The sequence below is a fragment of the Rhipicephalus sanguineus genome, chromosome 1 (genome assembly GCF_013339695.2).
Source record: "Rhipicephalus sanguineus isolate Rsan-2018 chromosome 1, BIME_Rsan_1.4, whole genome shotgun sequence".
NCBI classification, from domain to species: Eukaryota; Metazoa; Arthropoda; class Arachnida; order Ixodida; family Ixodidae; genus Rhipicephalus; species Rhipicephalus sanguineus.
This window is the reverse complement of record NC_051176.1, coordinates 312,844,983-312,868,641: the sequence shown is the minus strand read 5'-3', so window position 1 is coordinate 312,868,641 and position 23,659 is coordinate 312,844,983. Positions and strand designations below refer to the sequence as shown.

The window sequence follows — 23,659 nt, the reverse complement described above, 5'->3', positions numbered from 1 at the left end:
GCCTTTACAGTACAAAGACGCCGCTGCCTCGAGCACAGGAGCACGTGTTAACGCGTCGGAAAAAAAAGCGAGACGTCAACGTCATCGGTAATCTAAACGCGAAGGCGCCTAAAAGCCTCACAGATTCGCGCGCACTATCTCGGACGCATAGTGGTATTATTGTAATAAACTCTAGGCTCGGACGCAACGACGCACTGTTGATGGTCGAGCAGCGCGCATGCCCCCGCCCGCGCGTGACTGCCGCGTCTTCCGCGGCAGCGAGGGCAGTACCTCTTCGTACCTGTGCGCTAGCGTACGTTCGTATCAAACGTCGCGGGGTGCAAATCGGTTCGCAACAACCTTACTCCAATACATTGCAGGCTAGTAGGCCTTGGCCGGGACCACAGAAAAATTCGTATCACCCCGAAATTCGTACGAGCCGTGATCGTATCACCGAGGTTTTACTGTATCACGTATGGGTCGTTTCTGAAGGGTATTTGGCGGCGGAATTCCAACAACATATCGATACCTATCTTCAGCACGACTAAAATCTGGACGCCGATTGTGAAATATAGAGTTTTGTTTCACGGTTAGGTATCAACACATGGTGGCCGCAGGGGATGCCTCGCGACAACAGAGCTTTAGACCTGTCATCCCTGTGCAGCTTAAAAACATACTTATAAAGAAAATGAAAAAAGGGGACGAAGACAGTCATGTGCGGGCCGCGGGCCTCTAGGGAGAGGCCCACGGGCCGCGTGTTTGGGTCCCCTGAGCTGTACAGGCAGGCCCGTAGCCAGGAATTTTTTTCGAGGGGGCCCACTTGCTGAAAACCTTGACTATTTGAGAAAACACCTATTTTTATTATTTCATCATCATCATCATCAGCCTGTCTACGCCCACTGCAGGGCAAAGGCCTCTCCCATGTTCCACCAATCAACCCGGTCCTGTGCTTTCTGCTGCCACGTAATACCTCCAAACATCTTAATCTCATCTACCCACCTAATTTTCTGTCTCCCCCTCACGCGTTTGCCATCTCTTGGAATCCAGTCAGTTACCCTTAATGACCACCGGTTATCCAGCCGACGTGCTACGTGCCCGGCCCATATCCATTTCTTCTTCTTGATTTCAACTATGATGTCCTTAACCCCCGTTTGTTCCCTGACCCACTCTGCTCTCTTCCTGTCTCTTAAGGTTACGCCTATCATTTTCCTTTCCATCGCTCGCTGCGTCGTGCTCAATTTAAGTTGAACCCTCTTTGTAAGTCTCCAGGTTTCTGCTCCGTAGGTAAGTACCGGTAAGATGCAGCTGTTATATACCTTCCTCTTGAGGGATAGTGGTAGATTACCATTCATGATTTGATAATGCTTGCCGAATGAGCCCCAACCCATCCTTATTCTTCTAGTTATTTCACTCTCATGGTTCGGCTCCGCGGTTACTACCTGTCCTAAGTAGACGTACTCCTTTACAACTTCCAGTGTCTCGCCACCTATCGCAAAGCGCTGTTCTCTGCCAAGATTGTTCCACATTACTTTAGTTTTATGCATATTAATTTTCAGACCTACTCTTCTACTATCCGTATCCAGTTCAGTAATCATGAGCTGCAATTCGTCTCCCGCGTTATACTTGGCCACTGCCTCCCACATGAATACAGCGATTTTTATTATTTATGTTTGGTCAAAACACCTACTTCACAAAAATTTTGGCGGGTCCCTAGGCCCCTAGCCCCCGCCCCCCTGGCTACGGGCCTGTATACAGGTATAGTGTGAGATCTACATGATACTGCCGCAACACCGTTGTAATGTGCAGGAATAGCATAGGTTCAAACAGCATAAAGCGTGAGGCAAAATAATTCGCATGACGAAATATCACGCTTGAAAAAAGGCAATTACGGATTCCGTGCCGGGTGATGTCCCTTTACCTCACACCATATGCATCCAATGAGTAAGCGCCGAGAAACTTATTTGCGCCTTTATTACCGAACTGTAAGGAACACCAAAAATAGATCGATATCGCTTTGTCCACCTCCTGCCAGTGCTACCCGCGTATTCCGGTGATCACCTTCTACCAGCACAACATCGTTAGCAAGACATAAAGGATTATGATACGGAAAAAAATGAGCGCGGCACAAGCCGCGCATAACATACACTGCTGAAAACTGCAAGAAGCCCTCAAAGAGGAGTTTTATATGTGATACTAAATAGTGTCACGACTTTCGGGAACGATAGAAATGAAGGGATAAGCTGCACAGCTACGTTCATTCTGCAGAGGTCCATAAAGACGTCCTAAATTTGCTCCAGTGGTGGAAGTTAAGAACTACGACTGCCGACGCCTTCACATTTCGCAAGGCAGATGTGCAGCTCTGCGGATAGCGCATGCAGTGCGAGAAACTTCAGCGTGGCGGGATATGTGATGCAACGATGGATGGCGTGCTTCAAGCCGGAATCTCTAGATAATTTGATTTTTTGCACAATAACGCGTGAAGAAATAAACTATAAAATATGCCACAAAAGTCTTATGCACTGTATATAGTAGCAGTGGTGTGATATATGAAAAGAATGCTACCACAAATGCTTTTTTCGTCCTTTCGTCTGCCTAAACATATTTCTAAAAGTACACATGGTGCACACGGTTCGTTGTAATTTTTATTGAGGTTAGTGTATTTACAAAAAGGTGAAAAGCTTGACTTTCTGTATCTTGCTGCGGTGAGGTGCTACAATGATGAAGACAGGTGTTGCATATCCAGAAGCCGGGTGCACTATTGCCTTTGTCGTTAGAACGTTTTAGGTTTCAGTAAAGAGCGCAATAAAAACAAACTGAAGAGAGCGTTCTGTTCTCTGTGTCCTCTGTTTTTATTGCACTTCCTATCGAAACTGTACTCATGCTGCAAATCACTTTCCTTGGTGCAATATCTGCTACAAAACGCTCTTAATGATCCCCATTGCATTTGCAAAAAAAAAAAACAGTTATGGTATACATTTGCTTAGCAAACATTCAGTGCACCCAGTAAGTCCACTCATCTGTTTCCACCGTGAGCCCCTGATTACACGAAATTAACGTAGGCTAAAGTAGAATTGTTAGCGAAACATTCGCCATCAAAGCGTAAATATTTCCTACCTAACACTTTGCTGTAGATTCTATGTTCTGGCAACACCACCTATATTATTGACTCGGGCCTCTGTCGGGCCTGTTCTGCCGTCGGGCCGGGCCGGGCCGGGTAGGCGAAATTTTTTCTCGGGTTCGGGCCGTGCCCGGGTCGCGCATTGAATCACCGGGCCGGGCTTCGGCGGGTAAATTTGAACGAGCTCCTGGCCCGGGCCGGGCCCGGGCCGAAAATAACGGCCCGTGCAGTGCTCTATGCTGAACGACGAAATGCTGAAGATCCTCCGCCGTCGACGACGACGCCGCGACGAAGTTCCGAGCCCCCGCCGCACGCCGAACGACGTCCTGAAGACGAAACTTCGCGGCCCGAAGAAAACCTGACGACGCAACGTCGAAACAGCGGGACAAATCGACGAAGCCGTGATCCGACGCCACGACATAACCGCAACGCAAGACGACGAACTAGCGACCTCGATGTTCTTATCGATGGCCACAGCGTCACAGCTCTCGTCGACACCGGAGCCGACTATTCCGTCGTCAGTGGGCCGTTCGCCACCAAGCTGAAGAAAGTAAAGACCGCTTGGAGTGGACCCGAAATCCGGACAGCTGGAGGCCACCTGATAACGCCGATTGGTGTCTCCACGGCGAGAGTCACCATCAATAAGCGGACTTATCCTGCGAGCTTTGTAATCCTACAAAACTGCTCCAGAGATGTGATACTCGGAATGGACTTCCTAAGTGACCACGGCGCCGTTATCGACGTGAGGTCTGAGTCGATAACACTAACCTCAGACACAGCGCTCCCGCCCAACGCGACGCCAGGGAACCATGCACTGAATGTGATAGAAGAGCAGGTGACCGTTCCTCCGCGCTCCAGTGTCATTATTTCCGTCGGCACCGAAAAACCTGCCATTTATCAATTTATCAGCGCTTCCAGCTGTGGACGACCAAGTTTTCTGGCAACCACGCGCTTCGGAGGACAGAAAATTACTTGAGGTGCTCTCCAGACCAGCCACTCCGGGATCTGGCGCTGCCATGGACGCCAGACGCTTACACGCTGTATTTCTACAGGTTGGTTGTTCCTATCGTGATGTACGGAGGAAATCAATTAGAAAACTGGCGTCAGATCCCACTGTGAGCATATATATGCTTGCTCTTGATTTGTTCAGTTCTTTTTCGTATTACTGTCAAAACACTGCTGTTACTGTCAAAATGTGTCTACTTCGCTGTGGTGATATCGAAGAAAACCCGGGACCTCTTTCGGCTGAGCAAGAACAGAGGACGTTTGAGGCTATCATGCAAATCCCCTCATTGGTTCAAACGCAGGCGGACATCCTGAACGAAATTCGCTCGTTCCGGTCCGACCAGCGGGCGATTGAGTTAAAGGTAACTGAACTGGCAGCCAAGGTAGAACGCGCCGAAAGCAGTGCACCGTCTGTGCCGCCCCTAAGGGATGTTTGAAACAGTTTCCACTCGTGTCGAGACTGTTGTTTCCAAAATTGACGCACTGCATGATAGCCAAGATGACTTAGATAACCGGTCACAAAGGAACAATTTGATAGTCTATGGCCTCCCGGATACTGCAAACGAAACATGAGCGGAATCTGAAGAAAAAGTTCTTTTTTTCTGATAAACTGAACATTCCAATAAGTACAACATCTATTGAAAGAGTGCAGCAGGAACAGCGAGGCCATTGATTCTCAAATTCTTGTCGTTCAAAGGTAAACAACGAGTACGTGCGGCCGCTCCAAAATTGAAGGAAACTGATTTTTCTGTTAGCCAAGATTATTCGAGAAATGTCTGAACCGCACTCACAAAGTTGGCTCAATTCGCCCGCAATCGAGGTGGCAGACTTTTAGACTAAACTCAAAGTCTTTGTTTATAACATTAACAATGATACCGTAATTGCGGCTGGCCAGTAGCCATCACCGTGTGCTCCTAAGAAGAAATTGCAGCAAATAAGTGACTTAAAGGTTATTGTCGTTAATTGCCGCACTATTAAAAACAAGAAGGAAGAATTTGCTTTAGTCTTGGACTTGGTTAACCCACACGTAGTGATTGGTATAGAATCTTGGTTAGATAGCGCTATAAGTAACAACGAGATATTTCCAACCAATTACAGAATCTATCGTAAAGACCGTAACGTACACGGCGGTGGTGTTTTTACCATGGTACACAACAGTTTGAATAGTACACATATTAACCTTGAAAGCGCATCATGTGAGAAAGTATGGTATAAGATCATCCTCACCAATGGCTCTTCGATAGCAGTAGGGTCGTTTTATAGGCCTCCTGGTTCCAACTCTCCTCAACCGGTATGTGAGTTAATTAATGTATTGTTGACCTTAGATGCAACGTATATTGTTATCGGGGGTGATTTCAACTTGTCTAACGTCAAGTGTCTCTGTCTCCAGCCGAATGTCACTAGTTCGTCACCTATTTACTCTGAATTTCGAGAAATGATAAATGCACATTCTCTGTTCCAATTTGTGCAAACTCCTACCAGAATAGCTCCCAACGCTGCAAATATGTTAGATTTATTGTTTTGCTCTGATCGCACCCTCATTTCGTCTGTTGATTTATTACCTGGCATAAGCGATCATGAAATCGTTTTTGCGCACCTATCTTGTCCTGCTACGCATTGCCGTATTTCGTCTTCCAGACCGGTGTTCTGCAATGATAAGACAGACTACGCTTCAGTATCACGCGAACTTGACGAATTTTTGCCCGTTTTCCAACAGCTTACTTCTGCGCTTGACGTAGAATCTGCGTGGCATCAACTTAAAACCAAACTTTTATCGCTAACATCGTCATTTGTTCCGTCCCGAGTAATTACACCCAAGCGTCGAGCCGATAAACCATGGATGAGCAGAAGTCTTCGCGCTTTGATTAATAAACGACACCGCTTGTAACGCCGCTAGTGCAAGTTGCCGAAACCTGACCTTTACAGCCACATGAAAGAGCTCGGTAAAGAAATGCGAAAAGCAGAGAGCACGTATTTAGATGCACTAGGTGAAAAATTAAAAACTAACCCGAAAGAAGTATGGAAATACGTCAGAAGCAAGAGTAATACCAAGGATGCCATTCCAGATGTTATAGACGACAACAATTATGGTGATGGCCATAAAGGAAAGGCAGAACAGTTTAATAGCTATTTCGAATCTGTATTCTTATAGTCTAATTCTCAGGCTAGTGGCGTACATGCTGCTAGGAATTTTTGCCCAATGAGTGAGATATCATTTTCAGAACAGGAAATAATGACTTTACTGCAAAAAGTGGACGTGAAATCAGCACCACGCCTCGATCACATTTCAAACTATGTAATAAAGAACTGCACAGAGTCACGTGCCCCTTTCCTGGTAATTCTTTTTCAAAATTCATTTGATTCCGGTACCTTACCAAACGATTGGAAAACTGCAAATGTAGTCCCTATTTTCAAAAATGGCGATAATACGAAAACTAAAAACTATAGACCCACTTCACTCACTAGTGTTTGTTGTAAGGCACTAGAGCACATTATTCCAACTTGATGGCTCATCTTCAAGAAAACACCTTTTCCAGCCCAGCACAGCATGGTTTTAGGAGGGGACTTTCTTGCGACACACAATTGGTTGAGTTTTCTCATGACATAACTTTGTCAATTAATAACGGCAAACAGGTTGACTGCATTTTTGGATTTCCAGAAGGCTTTTGACTCTGTAGCGCATAATTTGTTACTGGTAAAACTGTCTGCACTTAATATTCCTGCTGTTCTTTCACGTTGGATTCAAGCTTATCTTGGTGACCGAAAACAGTGTGCTGTTCTTAACGGAACGAGTTCGTCACATAAAGCAGTTTTATGAGGTGTGCCCCAAGGATCGGTTCTCGGGCCGCTTCTTTTTTTTAAATATTTATTAATGATACAGGTGAAGAGGTAACCAGCCATCTCAGATTGTATGCCGACGACTGTTGTGTTTACCGTGAAATTCATTCCTTAAATGATAGTGTCCAATTACAAAGTGACCTTGACAAGATATTACTGTGGTGCATTACATGGAAAATGACGCTGAATTCTGCTAAGTGTAAGGTGGTCCAGTTTGCTAACACCCGTCCCATTTTTAATAATACATACTCTCTTGATAACGAAAATATGTCGATTATCTCAAATTATTTAGGCGTTTTGTATAAGAATGACTTCTCATGGAACGACCTCATTAACTATATAGCAGCTAAGGCTGGTCGATTCCTGAACTTCCTAAAGCGCAACGTCAAGAAAGCTCCTGCTAAGTTGAAGCAAACTCTTTATCTCTCAAAAGTGCGCACTATTTTAGAATACGGATGCTCCGCTTGGTTTCCTAGGTACAAAAACATGCATTTCCGAACTAGAACGCATTCAAAAGCGTGCAGCATGATTTGTCTCCTCGAACTACGACTTTACGATAAGCTCCTCAATCATAAGAATTGACCTTGGATGGCCATCCTTGCAAGATGGACGGAAATACATGCGTCTAAAATTGTTTCACAAGATTTTTATTGGAGCAACAGGCCTAAGGAAAGAAACATATATCCTTCCTTCCTACAGGTCAGCCCGCCTGGATCATTCTTTAAAGGTTAAAGAGTACAGTTCTGGTATCAACGTATTTAAGCATTCGTTTTTTCCCAGAACATGCGATGATTGTAATGGTTTAACGGAGGATCTTGTCTTGTCGCCAGCCAATTCATTTGACGGTGCCCTTGCTGAATTTTTGTTTCAACAGATACCGCACGACCTTTATGCAGCATTCAACATTTGTCTATTCCACCTGTAATTTAATTTTTTTGTTTATTTTTTTCACCTTTATAGTAATTTCCTGTTTATGGCATCCGCCTTTTTATTAAACTTTGGAGTATTATGCTTTGTTGAGCGTGTAGATATGTCATGTTATCTGTTATCTTAACCGAATTATTGATATTGATGTTGTTGCTCTTGATGATGTAATATACTACCTGTATGTATTCCTTTATTTTTGTTTCGCCCCTACAGTAATGCCCATTGGGCGCTGTAGGTATCTGAATATATATATATATATATATATATATATATATATATATATATATATATATATATATATATATACACATCGAGCGCGCCCTCCCCTTTGGTGCCTCCTTCCCCAGCTGGAGCGTGTGCTGGCCCCGCGCGGATCCAGCGCCGGGAACCGCCCTTAATCGGCGACATGACTACGCCGCCGGGCCTCTTTACCTGGTCCGTCAGCCCCCCCTTGCCCCACCAAGAGCAAGCATAGTCATGCACAATGCATATGTTCCCAGCCTCCCTGCCCCCCTGAAGGAACTCACTTGTCGTGGGTGCTCCCCCAGTAAAAAAAAATTCTGGCACCGCCCTGTCTGTCTGGGGCTGGCTCGCCGCGTTAGATCAGGCCCCGGAAAGTGTGAAGTTCTAGCGATCGCCGCGGAGGCCGAAATAATCAACCGCGGCGAGTTCCAGCTGCAAACACCGGGAGTGGATCTACTAACCTCTGCGTTAGGATCACATGGCAGTCATCATGGAGGAAGGAATGGCAGCCATCATAGTGGCCGCCATTCGCGCTATTGCACTTTCATGTAGGGGCGCCCTCGTCGGGGTCAAATTAAAAATCTAAATATTCTTCAATTAACCGAAGACTACTTTGAATAATGCTGCCTCAATAAAACAAATTGCTGTTTATACCAAGTGGCCTTACTTTGCCAAGTACCGCGTCACCCATTTTTTGTAGTCCTTATCGCTCCTGCTGACACACAGTTGTCAGCAGCCTCTTGACATTAATCTCTTGATTTCAAGATATGCGGCGGCACAGGCAGCGCAACGGTTCGCGGTGCATTCGGATGGGTTTAGCGCTGTTTCGTTTCACTGTGAATATTTCGAGCCACTGCCGGCCGACACACTAGCTTTCGTTCTGTTTGTTTTACTCGTTAAAATGCTTTCGCGAAGCGTATTTAGCTGACTTCGGGGGAATGAAGGCACCGTTGAAGCTTTCACCGGATGAGCCCTTGTTTCAAGCCCGAGGATTTACGGACCGGTGAGTAAAAACCCATTGCTTCTATTTTTCACCATTGACTGTGTGGATGTCAGACGGAGGTGACGCATAGCAATATTAAATTTTCCAACGCGTGATGGTCACCGAGAAAACATGAATCCTTTGCGATGCGACGTCACGTGGCAGCGAGTGGCTGAGTCAATAGAACTGCATTGTGGAACTGCATTGTGGAACTGCATTGTGCTTGGTAAGACAGACCAGGCTGCTGCGATAAAAGGGGGCAAGTACATTAAGAACGCTTCACGTGTATCTTCGTAACTAGCCCGTCTATCAGTGCGAAAAACATACGAGTTATAGTTTGCCGCAGTCTCATTTGAGAAGTAAGTTTAGAGGTCTCATTTCTTCAAGTTGTCAGTTTAGGTTATTTTTACTACACATTTACTACAACAAAAGTTTCACATAATTATGAGTGTAGTTTCGTTTAGTGTGATAAAGAAACCGTCTCTTTAATAAAAAATATTCTTTTTTAGGCCACAGCTTCCTGGCCTAAGTGACAAGGAAACAGCTGTTTGCAATGTTCAAGGCACCCGCTACATGACACGCCTTGTAAAGAAGCTACCCCCAGTGATACAACATGGGTTATAATGTACGTACGTTTACCTGTATATGTATAACAAACTCCTTTTTGCTCGTTCACTATGTTTATACGTTTATTTTGCAAAATTTCATATTCACTCATTATGCTCATCAATATCTGCTGATGTCATTACTTGTTTTCCAGGACTGCCATGCAACGACAGGATGGCTGCGCGCAAATCTCCACTATGCAAGTGCGTTGAAACATCAGGTCATCTCGAACCTCACGCTTGCAATGCTGTATTTGTGAATCGTTTACCCGGCATCTCATTGAGGGGTGCTGACGATCACCCACGGGCATTAGATGTCTACTGTGTTATGCAATCTACACTACAGTGACGCTGAAAGTGCACACTAGCTCCATGCATTAGTTGCATTACGTGGCACTGCTGAGTTCAACGACGGAGCTTTTATTCCCAGCCATGGTGGCCACATTTCGATGAGGGCGAAATGCAAGGACACTTGTGTGCTTAGGTTTGCGCCTGAAGTTCAGGGAAGATGGAGGTTGGAAAAGATGAAAAATTTGTGAACACGAGGTATCGCTGCAGCAAATGTTTCAACACGCAAGTCTTGTCTTCAAGGCTACAGTTGCGTTTGTTTTAATCAGAGGCAGTCAGAATCAATCTAAAGTTGCCCACTACTGTATTACTCATAGTCGTATCACTGTTTGTATGCGAATCGTCAGAAATTATTAATTACATTACAAAATGAACGTCACGGTAGTGAGAGGAATTAACAATTTTTCCGATGTTTAGTTGTACCTTGGGAGACACTTAACAAACTATGCTCAGAGATGCTTTGCCTTAATTAACTGTGTTTATATAATAGTTTCACAAAAAGATGCGCCAAAGCTTTACAATCATTACAAGAATTGCATTAGCCTTTGCACGTATGTTCGTTGGGCTCCTTCACAATATTCACAGCTAATAAGCAAATTCTAAATGCAAGGAGCACTTCTTGCAGCACAGCTTCATCATGCATATTTACGTTGTCGTCATAAGTGAGATTGGATAGAATGGATGTGGTAGTGTTTTCTTTTTCATATAGCACAGAAACGTTGCAAATTTGTTTCAGCACACCTACTTCTGCTGTTTTGATTAAATGGAGTGAATGTCTATGCACTACTGTCCCGAAAAAAAAAAACCTAGGAAATTGAAGAGGTAGTCGAAACCATCATGACCTTGACTTATCCGCTGCCACACTGCAAGATTTTACGTATTTGAAACCGGAGCCTCTAAAAGCTCCGGTTTGATACTTATAGGCGAAACCCATAGGCGAAGCTGCCTATGGGTTTGAACTTCTCTGGAATGCGTGTCGGCCGGTGTTATGTGCGTGGAAAATGTCACGCCAGAAAGGAAAGACAACCACGGGAAAAGTAGAATACCTTGATGTAGAGCCACTTCCCCAGGATCTGGAATCTGTACTCAAACATGGTCCGAAATTCGCGAGTGAGCCAAAAGAAGCCCCAGTAGAATGGTTGTCGCTAGTCAGGAAGGCAGCCGTTAGTGCAAATGAGCAAGATAAGGGCAGGTGTATAGCTGAGGGTGTGGACTGTCTGATTTCTAGGCTTGAAGGCAAGAACAGAAAGCGGCTTCCGGTGCGTAAGTGTGTTATTTGCGAGAAAATAATCTTGCCCTGTTGACGAGCGATAAAGAGGGAGCGTTCGTTGTTAAATCTATGTCAATGTACGGTAAAAAAGCAAAAGAAGCGATCACAAAGAACTTCAAAGCCGCAAATGTTGTTCCAGCGAAAGCAAAAAGACATGCACTAGCACTATGCGAAAAGTTACATTTGTGTCGCCTACGAAAGAGTGTACTTGCGGCTAAGAAAGGGTCGCTTGAGATTTTTTTCACGGCTAAAACTCATAAAGATGATGTTCCCTTTCGCGCAATTGTCACAGAGAAGGGCACGTGGCAGGTTGAGGTTTCGAAGTTCCTCCAGCGAAATCTGTCAGGTCTGAAGGTCACAGATCCCTTTTCAGTAAAGAATTCTGACGAAGTGATCGAATTTTCCCGGAAATTAGGAAGTCCTTCGGAGGAAGTCTTTGCTTTTTCCGTCGATGCTGAGGATCTTTTTTATTCTATTCCTCAGCCAGAAATTCTCAGGGTTGTAAGAGATGCCATCGAGGAGTCAGACCCTTCGAGCTTTCACAGCTCCTCCGGGATATCGACTGAGAGTTTTTAGAATTACTATCCTTTATCTTGCGAATACATATGTCTCTTTTAATGACCAGGTTTTTATACAGAGGGTGGGTGTGTGTATTGGGTCGAGCATAGCTCCGATTTTAAAACATTGTTTTAGCTGATTGTGACAGACGCATTGCAGCGCACATTGACCAGGCTCCCATAGCAGTAATTTTTATATATGTTGACGATTACCTGGTGGTGATAAGGGGGGTAGAGCCTGATGCACGAGAAAAACATGTCCACAGTATTCTAAATGTGTTTAGTGCCTGTGCAAAAGGCCTCAAGTTTACGCATGAATTGCAGGAAGGGGGGAGTATCCAATTCCTCGATCTGTGTTTTGAGATGCCTGAGAAGTACGTGTGCTGGAGCTGCAAACCACGTTCAAAAAAGGAAATGCTCAGGTATGATTCGGCCCATTCAAAACCAATAAAACGGGGAATCGCTGTCAGCTGCCTTAGGGCGACCCTCGCAAAGGCATGTGAACACCTTGTTGGACAAAGTTTGCAGCGCGAAGTAGGACGCCTCAGGAGCGCGGGTTTTTCCAAGAAACTCATGAGTTCTGTGGCAGACGTCCTTCTAAAGGAGGCGAAGACTGAAGGGGGGGCTCGATCCAAGTCCTCTGGCAAGCCAAGTGCGTGGCCTGTAGCCTTGCCATACATTCACCGCTTCTCCCACCGGCTAAAAAAGGTGGCAGCAAACTGCGGTGTGTCGGTGCTTTTCTCTGCTCCAGAGAAGCCGGCCGGTATGTGCCCTGTGGTGAACGGTCGCAAAGAAAAACGTGCGTGCACCAAAAAGCACGAGACACCGTTCGTACCTTGCGAGATGGGTGTCGTGTACAAGGTACTTCTTACTTGTGGCAGGTGCCACATAGGGCAGAGCGGGCGCTGTCTTAATGACGCATTGCGAGAGCACCGTGCGGCAGTTGATGCGAGGCAGGGGGGTACATCTGGCGGACCATTGCCGCCGGTATGGTTGTGCTCCAGAATTTGCCACTACACGTGTGCTTAAGAAAGGCAAAGATCAGGCAGCTCGAGAAATTATAGAAGCGTTTGCTATAAGCGAGAATGAAGGAAAATGTGTCAGTGTGGCGTCGGTAGCTTTGTCCCGTAAAGAGCTTGACTATCTGAAAGGAAACCTTGTGCATGTAAGGTGGTAACACGGGGGCATGCAGGTGTAAGAGAGCACCTCGGAGTGTGATGGTGCGCATGCGCTCATGTCCGACGGTTTTTGGCTTTTTTTATGTGGTCTTGCAGTAATAAAGCAGTTGATGTCTAGCGCCCGTCCTGTGTATGTGTTCCTTACTTGTGTCTGCGTCTCGTTTTTTGCGCTACGAATATGATTACAAGTGATTCAAACCAACTAGCCCGCATCACCGCCTTGAAAGTCATAGGGTAAGCTTCTCGCAAACATATCTCCACAATATATACACGATGTTACATTGGCCCACAGACGTCGCCCCCCCCCCCCACATCAGATGCCTACAGGGCGTGGTCGCGTGCTTATCTCTCGAGGGGGAAGGTTTGTACGCCTTGTGCTTTCACCGCAGCTTGCGCTGAAGCTATAGGCCGCACGAAGCTCACTTCGCTCGCTGCAGCGGCCGCGTTTGCAAAAGGAGTGAGCTGCTAACTAGAAGAGCCAAAGTAGACGCTAGCTGATGTAACAACTGCGACATTTGTGTTAGATCGCGTTCGTCCTGCGTATACCTTTTCTTTTCTTTCATGCGTTTTGACTTTGAGCAGCGCGCTGCAAGTCTCGAGCTGTGACATTTTTTTTAGTTCGCACTCGGCCTGTGTGTATTCTTTTCATGCTTCCTTTGTGCTTGAGCAGCGCGCAGCAAGTTTCGAACTGCTGCCGTTCTTCGTGTGACATTCCAATTTGTTGCTATCGTATTTATTGCTTCGCTCTTGCAGCAAAAGTGTAAATTTTTATGGGACGAAGATTCTTGGCAGCAGCGAAAAATTGTGGGCAGTGTGCACTAAGTCGAGAAAAGCTTGGCACAGCGCAGCACGAGCCCGTCTCCGCTCGTACTTCCCGCTGACTTACACGTCTACCTTTGAGATGCACGGCTTCCTCCTCGGGAGTAGGCAGCCAGGTTATGGATTATAGAGCGGAGGTTTCGCGCGATGTCTCCGTGGGTGGGCGTTGCTTAGCTACTTCGCATGCACGGCTTGGCGGGGTGGTGCGGTGTCTGGTCGCTAGATGACGCGATGCTTGCTTCCGCTTTCTATCTTTTCTTCTCTTTCGTTGATGCTCTCTCTGTCTGTCTTTTTGCATTTCTTTCTCTCCCATTCTTCCTCTGCAATGCTTTACACTCTCCCTTCCTCCTCGCGCTCAGTTCCCTTTGCCACCCCCTTCCTACATTATAATATTCAAGGCTATGCTATGGAAGAATTTTTATCTTTGTCCTTCGTCATATATTTCTCCCCGTAGAAAATTCCCTATTGAAAAAAAAACTACCATGGTGGATAGTGGAAAAAATGGTGTATATAGTGGAAATATTGCTGGGTATGCTGGAAATCATGGTGTTTATAGTGAACAGTGGTGGGTGGTATGGTGTACGTTAGCTGGTAGAGGTGGAGAGGATGGTGGACGATGGTGGAGAGTAGCCGCAAAATAGTGGGTAATGTTAGGAGACTGCGCGCACTATCGCAAGAACGCTGGAAAGCAGCGAGGAAATGGTGGGTGAAGAAAATGATGGTGTACCATGCTGGAGAAGGTGCGCCAAACACCGTCATTATGCTCGAAAGCAGTGGCAACTATGATGAGTATAATGTGAAAGATCATTGTAGTGCACATGGATAGCATTTTGGCCGAGTTAGTAATGCCAAATGGAGGAATGTAAAACGCAATAGACAGGATCGAATTTGTGTTGTACTTATCGTAAACACCCTTTGTGAGCACCTTTTCTTTATTACTTGTTGACTGACAGGAAATAAATCACTATTTTTGTAGTCAGTGGTCGAGCCCTTTGAGTTTCCTTTTCAATGCTACGTTTGTTTGCAGTCCACCTATAGTATTGATCGCGGAAAAATGCTCAAGAGTGTATTGCTAAATTATTAGTAAATTTTAATACGATTTTCCCGGCTGAGAATGTTCATTCGAGCACGAAGAAAACGCAGAATTAGCGATCACTGTCTAGCAGTTAATTTTTGTTAACCCTGGACCCGAGACCGCGCGTGTTGCGCTTTAAGGTCCGCGCTGAAATTGCGGCTCGCTCACATTTATGACAAGACTGAAAGTAAACATATCATATGCGCTACGGATGTAAAGGTTGAGAAAAAGGTCCGTGAAATGCATGATGCAACCGAATCACCTCGCGTAAACAGATTGACAATGCAAAAACAATTTGCGGCTTCAGCCCAGAACCGCACTTCAACGGGGGCAAAGTGCAATGCACAGCCGTATACTTTGAATTTGGCGAGCGTAAAGAGCCTCTGGTGGTCGAAATTTCCGGAGCCCCCCAGTGCGGCGTCTCTCAAAATCATATCGTGCTTTTGGGACGTCGTAAAACTCCAGCAATTAATATTATTTGAGCCGAGCAGCTGTTTCCCAGCTCCCTCCTCCTCGGTGCGAGTATGCGGCTGCGCTAGTAGCGTCTCACAACCTCGCCTCCGAGATATGCCTACTGCTGTCTCTGAGGCCGCGTTCGCATTGGCGCTGTTTCAATGGCGGCAATGACGTCACGTCCGACAGCGTCGGAAGTCAAATTTCTTTAGGCGCTCAGGCCGTGGCCACTGGCGTCGCCGCGGTCGTCCTCCCACATTTTGCTTTCCTGACAAGGCGGCGCGCTGCATACAACGTGGTCATAGAGTGGTGATTGTTTTCGTGCTGATGCGGTTGATTTTTGTGCGTGCCCTTGTTTTGTTTTATGTTGCGGTCATTGACTTAGGCGAAACTTCTTGAATCAATATGATGCGCGGTACGCGGCAGACTAAGTGAGCAGCAGGCGCCAGCTTCCCATTCCGTTGTTGGTGGTCATCATCGATGAACAGCGCCCGATTCACTCCGAGGAATTCATGCGCAGCGGTTGCATCGTCCGCGATGCCGAGTTTTCTCCGCCTCTAGCCGATCGTTGCCCCTTTCCTGAACTCTGCTGACCGGATTCCCCCTACTCTTTCCTATTATTCTTTTAACCCCTCCGTATTCCTTCCCTCTGAGAGCTACTGCTGAGGTGTCATCCCAGAGATAGACAGTTGCGGGGCTCTAAAATTTTCTTATCTTCCTGTTTTTTTATTACGGTATTAACAAATCACTCCCCCCCCCCCCCTCCCTCAACAGCGCCGGAATAGTTTCTCGCAAAGCGCGCTGTGGCATGGAGAATCGACGTGACAGTTCGTGCACATCGGGAACTCACCACACTGGCTTTAGACCGGCGGCTGCCCGCAGACGGGGTGTTCAGCCAACGCCGACTCGACACATCACCTGAAGACCGCCGGACATCGCAACGTCTACGCTGCCAGCATGTTCTCTTGAGAAAGTGCTGTGAGTGCTACTCTGTGCACGTTATGCATTATTATTGCTGTATGCGTATTGCCGAAGGATATTGAATCTGCGGTGCTGAATGTCTTTGCAGTTGTGTTGAAGCTGCTCCCGCGGGGACGTTTGTGAACGGCTTAATCGCTACTTTTATAATGTGCTTGGATATGTGAGACGGACGCACTACCCGCCGTAAAACTGAAAGCATAGATAAAATTTTCGCCAGAAAGGCGCACGTCTTACACAGGTATTTAGCAATCGTCACTGCACTTGTAATAACAAATATAAAAAAATTATTGCTACAACCTCCGCGTTGTGCTTGACTGGGAATCGGGGAGGCGCGACAAGTTGCATTTGCCGATGTTTGGTTAGCATTTATTTTGTGTTATTTGGCGATGCAATTATCAACACTGATTATGCTAGCACCCTTGTGCACTCATAGGTTTTTACGTCGGAAATAACGGGAATTTGTTCAGAACCCGCCTCTGAAGGGTGATATAATGTTGTATGTGGGCTCCTGGTGAAGGCGGAATGGGGTGGGGGTTCGGCAGTGCAGAGAGAGCGGCAACTGGCCGGCTGTGTGTGTCCCATTGGCTGGCTGCCGGCATCGTCCAATGTGGATTTCATTTGCCGCTGCAACGTTTGAAAGTTTAGGCTATGGTTTCGTTGTTTATTTTTCTCTAGCTCAGCCAGGGCTAGCGAATCGCGCGTTCATTTTGCTAGGGGAAGGTTGCTAGGGGAACTAACCCGCTTGTGGTTTTAATAAGATTTCTTTCAAGAGCTACCATCAAGGGAACGATGCTGGCCTGTTGCGAAGGCAAGTAATTGTCCCCGCACAGAATGCCGGCATTATTCCGTTGACGGCAGCTCGCGAAAAAAAAATAGTAATATAACAGCCGGTAATACCTCACCAGCTGTAGTGATTTGTAGTGAAATTTTACTTTATTAATAAAAGAGTCACTTAGTTGTAAGTTCAGCAGACACGTTTAAACGGCGCGAAGACGACGCGTTAGAACATAAAAACACACACCAGAAGCGTATCGTCTTCGCCCAGTTTAAACTTGTCTGCTGTATCTACGAACCAACTAGCCCGACAACATGCCATACCTGCAGCGAGGACTCACTATAGTATGTATTTCATTGTGCAAAAGGAGCAGTGTAAGACGCATTAATATGTTGATTACTAATTAAATGATTTATATTTTTTAATTATCGATGCTTTTTAAATATTTTTCAGGTTCCTTGGAGAAATGCATCTCTTTGTAGCCGCTTCAATTAGAGCCACTGAGGAACTGCCATGATGTAGTGGTGAGGGTATTCTACAAGGGTTTTATGCAGAAGCTGCTCCTCGAGGCAAAGGAGTAAGCACAACACCAAGAAATGTAGAAAAGTGAATAAACCTATTCACTGAGCCAGTCGGTTGCTTAGTGCAAGCATGGTATTATGGTGCGTGTTTTGACTGATAACACATTTGGAACGAAAGCTGAGACTTAACAATTTGTTTTCCCAGCCACGGTGGTCTAGTGCTTATGGCGCTCGACTGCGGACCCGAAGGTTGCGGGATCGAATCCCGGCCGCGGCGGCTGCATTTTCGATGGAGGCGAAAATGTTTGAGCCTGTGTACTTAGACTTAGGTGCACGTTAAAGAACCCCAGGTGGTCGAAATTTCCGGAGCCCTCCACTACGGCGTCTCTCATAATCATATCGTGGTTTGAAATTAACAACTGGTTTTCTGTGGTTAACCTGTGTGCCTTGTGTAAATAGTTCATTGAGAAATATGCCTGCCATCCCTGTACATGCCACATACCTTGTACACAGCAGACTTTCTACCCACCTAGACTACCGTCCACCATCTCCCCACCTAAACTACTGTCCACTATCCAACCACCTTGTACACCGTCCGCTATCCACCCACAATGTCCACCATCCTCCACCATCCAGTATCCACCCACCATGTCCACCATCCACCACAGTCCACTATCCGCCCACTAGATTAATCCACTATAATGGTGGATGGTGGTTCCCATCATGTCCACCATTTGTCTTTTTCCAATAGTGTTACTACCATTTCTTCATTCAAAAGCTTGGTCAGCGTGAGTCTAAATTTTTACCTCGCTTGCAGGTAGCAAGAAAAAAAAGAACGGAATTTGCGCAGCTTGCGCTGAGTCGCGCAAGGCTGGGTCACAGCAGAGATGGTGGGCTCTTTCTTTTCTCTCTCATCTTCTTCCCTCTCCATGTCTGTAGATTGTATAGCGCAACCAGTGCTGGGCAGTACCGAAGATGCATGTATCTTAGATACTATCTTAGATACATTATGGGTAAGTTGTATCTGTATCGCGATACCTCTCGAATGACGAGTATACGCCCCGCCATGGTGGTCTAGTGGTTGTGGTGCTCGACTGCTGACCCGAAGGTCGCGGGATCGAATCCCGGCCGCGGCGGCTGCATTTTCGATGGAGGTGAAAATGTTTGAGGCCCGTGTACTTAGATTTAGGTGCACGTTAAAGAACCCCAGGTGGTCGAAATTTCCGGAGCCCTCCACTACGGCGTCTCTCATAATCATATCGTGGTTTTGGGACGTTAAACCCCAGATATTATTATTATTATTAAAGACGAGTATCTGTATCTGTATTTCTGATACATTCGATAATGTATCGTGTATCTTAAGATACAAGACACTTCTATCGTAATACAGCCGTGCGAAACAATAATCGCTGGCCAAACTGCGCTTCTCAAGCTGGTACTGGTGCCACTAAGCGATCTTAATAAGTCTAAGGGCAGTGAGGTTATTTTATTTTTACGCCAGAGTCGTCCAGCGAGGGTAGAAGATCAGGAAGAGAAGCACGCGGACGTCTACGCCCAGCCCACGCACCTTTTGTTTTCTCGATTTCTTTTCTTTTTAGTTGCGCCAATGCCGCTACACTTGCTCTTAGCCACTGTCTCTCCACTGCGTGCGGCGTCTATCGCGCGAATTCTGATGTTGTTACAGTGCCGTCATTGAAGATTCTCTTGCGTCTTGCTCCGTAACGAAATGTGATGCGTGCAACAATGGAGTTGTTTTGCGTCGCGTGGATTTTACATATAAGCGATTTGAAGGATTTCGTGGTTGTAAGTTTGACTAGCATGCAATGAATTAACTTATATGCAAATAAAATTATAACAACTTTAGCACCACAGGTACTGATGCTAGATCTAATAGAGCAAACTTTTACCTAACAGCAAATATCTTGGCGTACCGTATTTTTCACTTCCATCTACATTTATTCAAAGAATTTATGAAATCATAATTTGATTATTAGCACAAGTGCTTTCTTAGCTGTCATTTTGCATCACATACATTACCTAGGTCTCTGAGCTGTTTTTCCGGTCTGGTCACTGCAGTATGTCGTTTGTAACGCGTTTCCCAAAAAAGATTGCTGCTTTATTCTTCTAACTGTCTGCTTTATTTCTACTACTGTTCACACATTTACACGTTGCCAAGGCGATGTTGAAAACAAATATATTATTATGTCGGCGTCCCTTGAGTATACAGTACAAAATATTCAGCTTACCGCTTAAGAAGACAGCAATATTGAATTTGCATTATAATAATGAAAATCAATGGGAGCCATCTTAAAGATGTTAGGAAGGGAATTCAAGAAACGTTGTTTTACTGAATGCTCCGTTTTACGCATGAGCGTCCCAACGAGCCGTTTCAGGCAACTTTCCATAGGCGCTGAATTTTCTATTGTCTCAAACAGGCCCATAGCCAGGGGGGGGGGGCAGGGGGCCCGGGCCCCTCCTCCCCCCGAAATATTGGTGAAGTAGGTGGTTTTACCGAAAATAAATAATGAAAATATCTGTTTTTCTCAAATAGTCAAGGTTTTCAGCAAGCCCCCCCCCCCCCCAAAAAAAAACAAAAATTCCTGGCTGCGGGCCTGGTCTCAACAGGTAAGCTGACGATACTTCATGATCATAGCACTTCAGGGCGCCGTCTGTATCGTGTTTCTGTGCTCATTCAATGTGAATGTTTGATACACAACCACCTCTCTATTTTACTTATATTTGTTTTCCTGTTTTAGGCCTTACATATTTTTCTTATTACTAATCGCTACGTAATGGGAGCTATAAGCGGCAATAGCGCGAATAGTGGCGTTGTCCTGCGATGCTTTGTGCAGCTATACGATACGTTTGAGACATTTCTGTGTTGTACATGTTCTCCCGTTCAAGAAAAATTGCTAAAAGATTTCACGTTATAGTGAGTATATCAACAAAGAATCCCTTACGCCAGCAACTAAGTAGAGCATGGAAAATCATTGCAGTTTTACGTCATTTACGTATACAACAGGGGTCTCAAACTCAGCTTATAGCCGGCGGGCCGCAGTCGCGAAATTTAGCTCCAAGGGCCGGGACAGTGAAGATGGTGGGGTCGGAGAGAGTTTGAACAAAATGACGTTGCCATTTGAAAGGAAGCCTTTCACATATCTCATATATAGGTCATTTCTGAAGGGGATTTGGAGTCCAGATTCCAGAAATAACGATACGGATGTACATAACGAGTGAAATCTGGACGCGGATTGAAATATAGAGTTTTTGATCCACGGCTATGTTTCAGCACATGGTGACCGCATGTTCCTCACGAAAGAAATGCTTGAGACCAGTCATGTCTGTGTAGCTCACCAACATACTTATTTAGAAAATAAAAACAAATGGAACGGAGACGGTCCTGCGTGCCGGCCGGGCCAGTAGCGAACGGTCGCAAGCCCCGTACACAACATGCGTTTCCCGTGTCACTACCCCCCCCCCCCCCCCGAAAGAAAAAAAGTCTCTGTTAGCGTTGTTGCTGCCGTACACCTGTCCGGATATACGGCATTGTGCAAACTGTCTTTTACGGACAAGGGAAAAGTCCCCACCGGTATTTGCGCCGTCGTGCGAAACCTTCCTATTGACGTTATTGGGATTATGGCAACCCACTGCTGGTCGGCAAGCTGAGCAGCGACTCCCATCAAATACAAAAATGACAAGCAAGAAGCGCTGTCAGCGAAGTGTACGAACAGTTGTCCTGTGAAGAAGCTAAAACAAGCTCCAATAAGTTGTTTTGGAACGAAACTAATGTACTTTGAGCAACAAGGGCAAAACTTTTGAGATACTAACAGACATTTCATGCAAGTGAAACTAAATAGGTCACAGTTCAAAAATTTTCAAGGAGACATCTTCGTGTATAGGCGTTTGCTGCTACATTGTATGGATCTATAACAACAAATTTGAGAATGTATCGAAGTCTCTTAAGATACAATTGCCAAGTATCGTATCGGATACAATTATTGCGGCAGTAGCTTGTATCTGTATCTCCAATACTTCTTGCCTGAGTATCTTGTATCGTATCGCGATACAATTTCAAAGTATCTTTGGCCAGCCCTGAGCGCAACTAATCGATGGGACACACAACAACTTTCAACAATGAATTTTATTCCCTTTTCTGGCGGAATAAATACAGAAACATGAGCGAGGAAGGAGCGAGCGAGTGAAGACAAGCAAGAAAAGGAAGCAAGATTGCACCAAGTGATCTTCTACCAACGCCAAACCGCCGAATCAAAATCATTTTACTTAGCTGAACCGAACGGATGGAGAATGATGCACACTTTTTGTAAATACGACGCGAGGAAATATATTTCTTTTTTACGACTGAGGCCATGATTATGCACAAGTCGTCCAGGCGCGCAATTACAGCTGCTTCAATTCTCTCGCGCGTTAGTTATTGGCCCTTTTTTTCTTACAATGCAGCAGTTGTCAAAGATTCCTTGGCAACCGCAATCTCTACAATGGATGTCCAGCGATGGCTCGTCTCACACTGTGCTCCTTTAACCTGTCACGCGCAGACAATCAGTCCTACATACTTTCTGCCGCACGAAAGTGGAAGCGAGTAAACCACTTCTTCAACAAACTATTTCTTGTGTTGCTTTTCGCAGCCACGTTTCTGCTTGGCACCCGGGTTAACGAACCCACACACGCTCGCCAATTTTTACGGTGCGGAAAATACCACTCTTACATCAGATCTCTTAACAAGAAAGTGTTTTATGCCGGGGTCCACCAAGTACATCCGTTGCGGATATGGCGTTGATAAAATGGACGCCAACGGGTGAGAAAGAAAAAAACCAAGCTAAAGATCTGCCGCTGGGAATCGAACCCACGACATTGCGGACGCGACGGTAAGCGCCCGACCCTAAACCAACTAAGCTACCTTGGCAGAAGCTGGACACTTCACGAACGCGCCTTATTATCTTTCAGATATTTTATCTCGCAAGGTACTCTCTGTTGGCGGTGTAGGTAGGCAGGGCGGGGCGGTGCCGCCGTCTGTGAGAGGTGAAAAGATGTAATGCGTCACGATCGACACTTGTTAATAGCGTTTACTCCGAGATTGCGCGCGATATCGGAGGTAATGGTTCAAACATCTCAAAACCCGAGAGGGACACTGGCCGCACTGGCATCGCCGAGGCATCCTAGACGCAGTTACGTTCTTTGCCTTTCGCTTCGTGTTAGCGTGCGCCGGCTCATCGGAGTAGTGCCGCTTCCACATGCACCAACGTGATTTCTTCGCCGCTGACTGCTTCGATTGCGAGAGCGCCGACTAACAAGACTGCTGCAATACGCGTTGCAGAAAGGACACCATTTCGACGGGCGAATGTCGTGCCTTGGTGGAGCGTGTCAGAGGCCAGCGGGACGCACGCGTTTGCAGCTCAAGCTACGAACCTCTCTCTCCCGTGTTGCTGAAGCGCAGTGTGGTAGTGTATGCATGAGCGTCGGTTACCCATTACTGAAAGCGCACACCGTGCCGTTTCTCTCCATAATTGACGACGTTTTGGGGAAATGCATATCGGGTACCAGCTTGCTGATGTCATCTTTGCGCGGGATTCACGATTAGCTGTGTCCAAATATATGTTCATAACTTCAGCTACCACAGCTGTTTAATCATGATCATGGTCGTTAGTCGTCGCGATGGGGACATGCTCCTAGGCGCGTCAACATGGGTGCATCCACGTCAAACGGTGCTATAGCTGCCAAACGCGAATAGACATTGTACAAGCTCTCATATATCACTGCACAATAAGCACTACTTCTGTGAAGGCACGTTTCACTTTCGTGTTATACCGATTCCTATGACGGAGGGATCAGCCTTTCTTTTTCCGGTTTTCTTTACGCGAAGCGCAATTGAGTGAACGTAGCGCATGACCAAGTTATTAGCCAAGTTCATTTCTAGTATATGGGGCATTCCTCTGTGGTACTTCGTTGAACCGAGCCGCATCGTCCCGT

At 46.0% G+C, this 23,659-nt stretch overlaps 1 protein-coding gene and 1 long non-coding RNA gene across 4 annotated transcripts in view; one reads left to right on the top strand and one right to left on the bottom strand.

Annotated features, from left to right (window-relative positions):
- LOC125756919 (uncharacterized) overlaps positions 1–18,980 on the top strand; it is a 496,701-nt gene extending 477,721 nt beyond the window's left edge. The window contains exon 2 of the long non-coding RNA XR_007414875.1: positions 18,783–18,980. This is a non-coding gene — a long non-coding RNA (uncharacterized LOC125756919). The remainder of the gene's footprint in view (positions 1–18,782) is intronic.
- LOC119379438 (coiled-coil domain-containing protein 125) overlaps positions 1–23,659 on the bottom strand; it is a 258,527-nt gene that overhangs the window by 115,518 nt on the left and 119,350 nt on the right. The window lies entirely within an intron of this gene.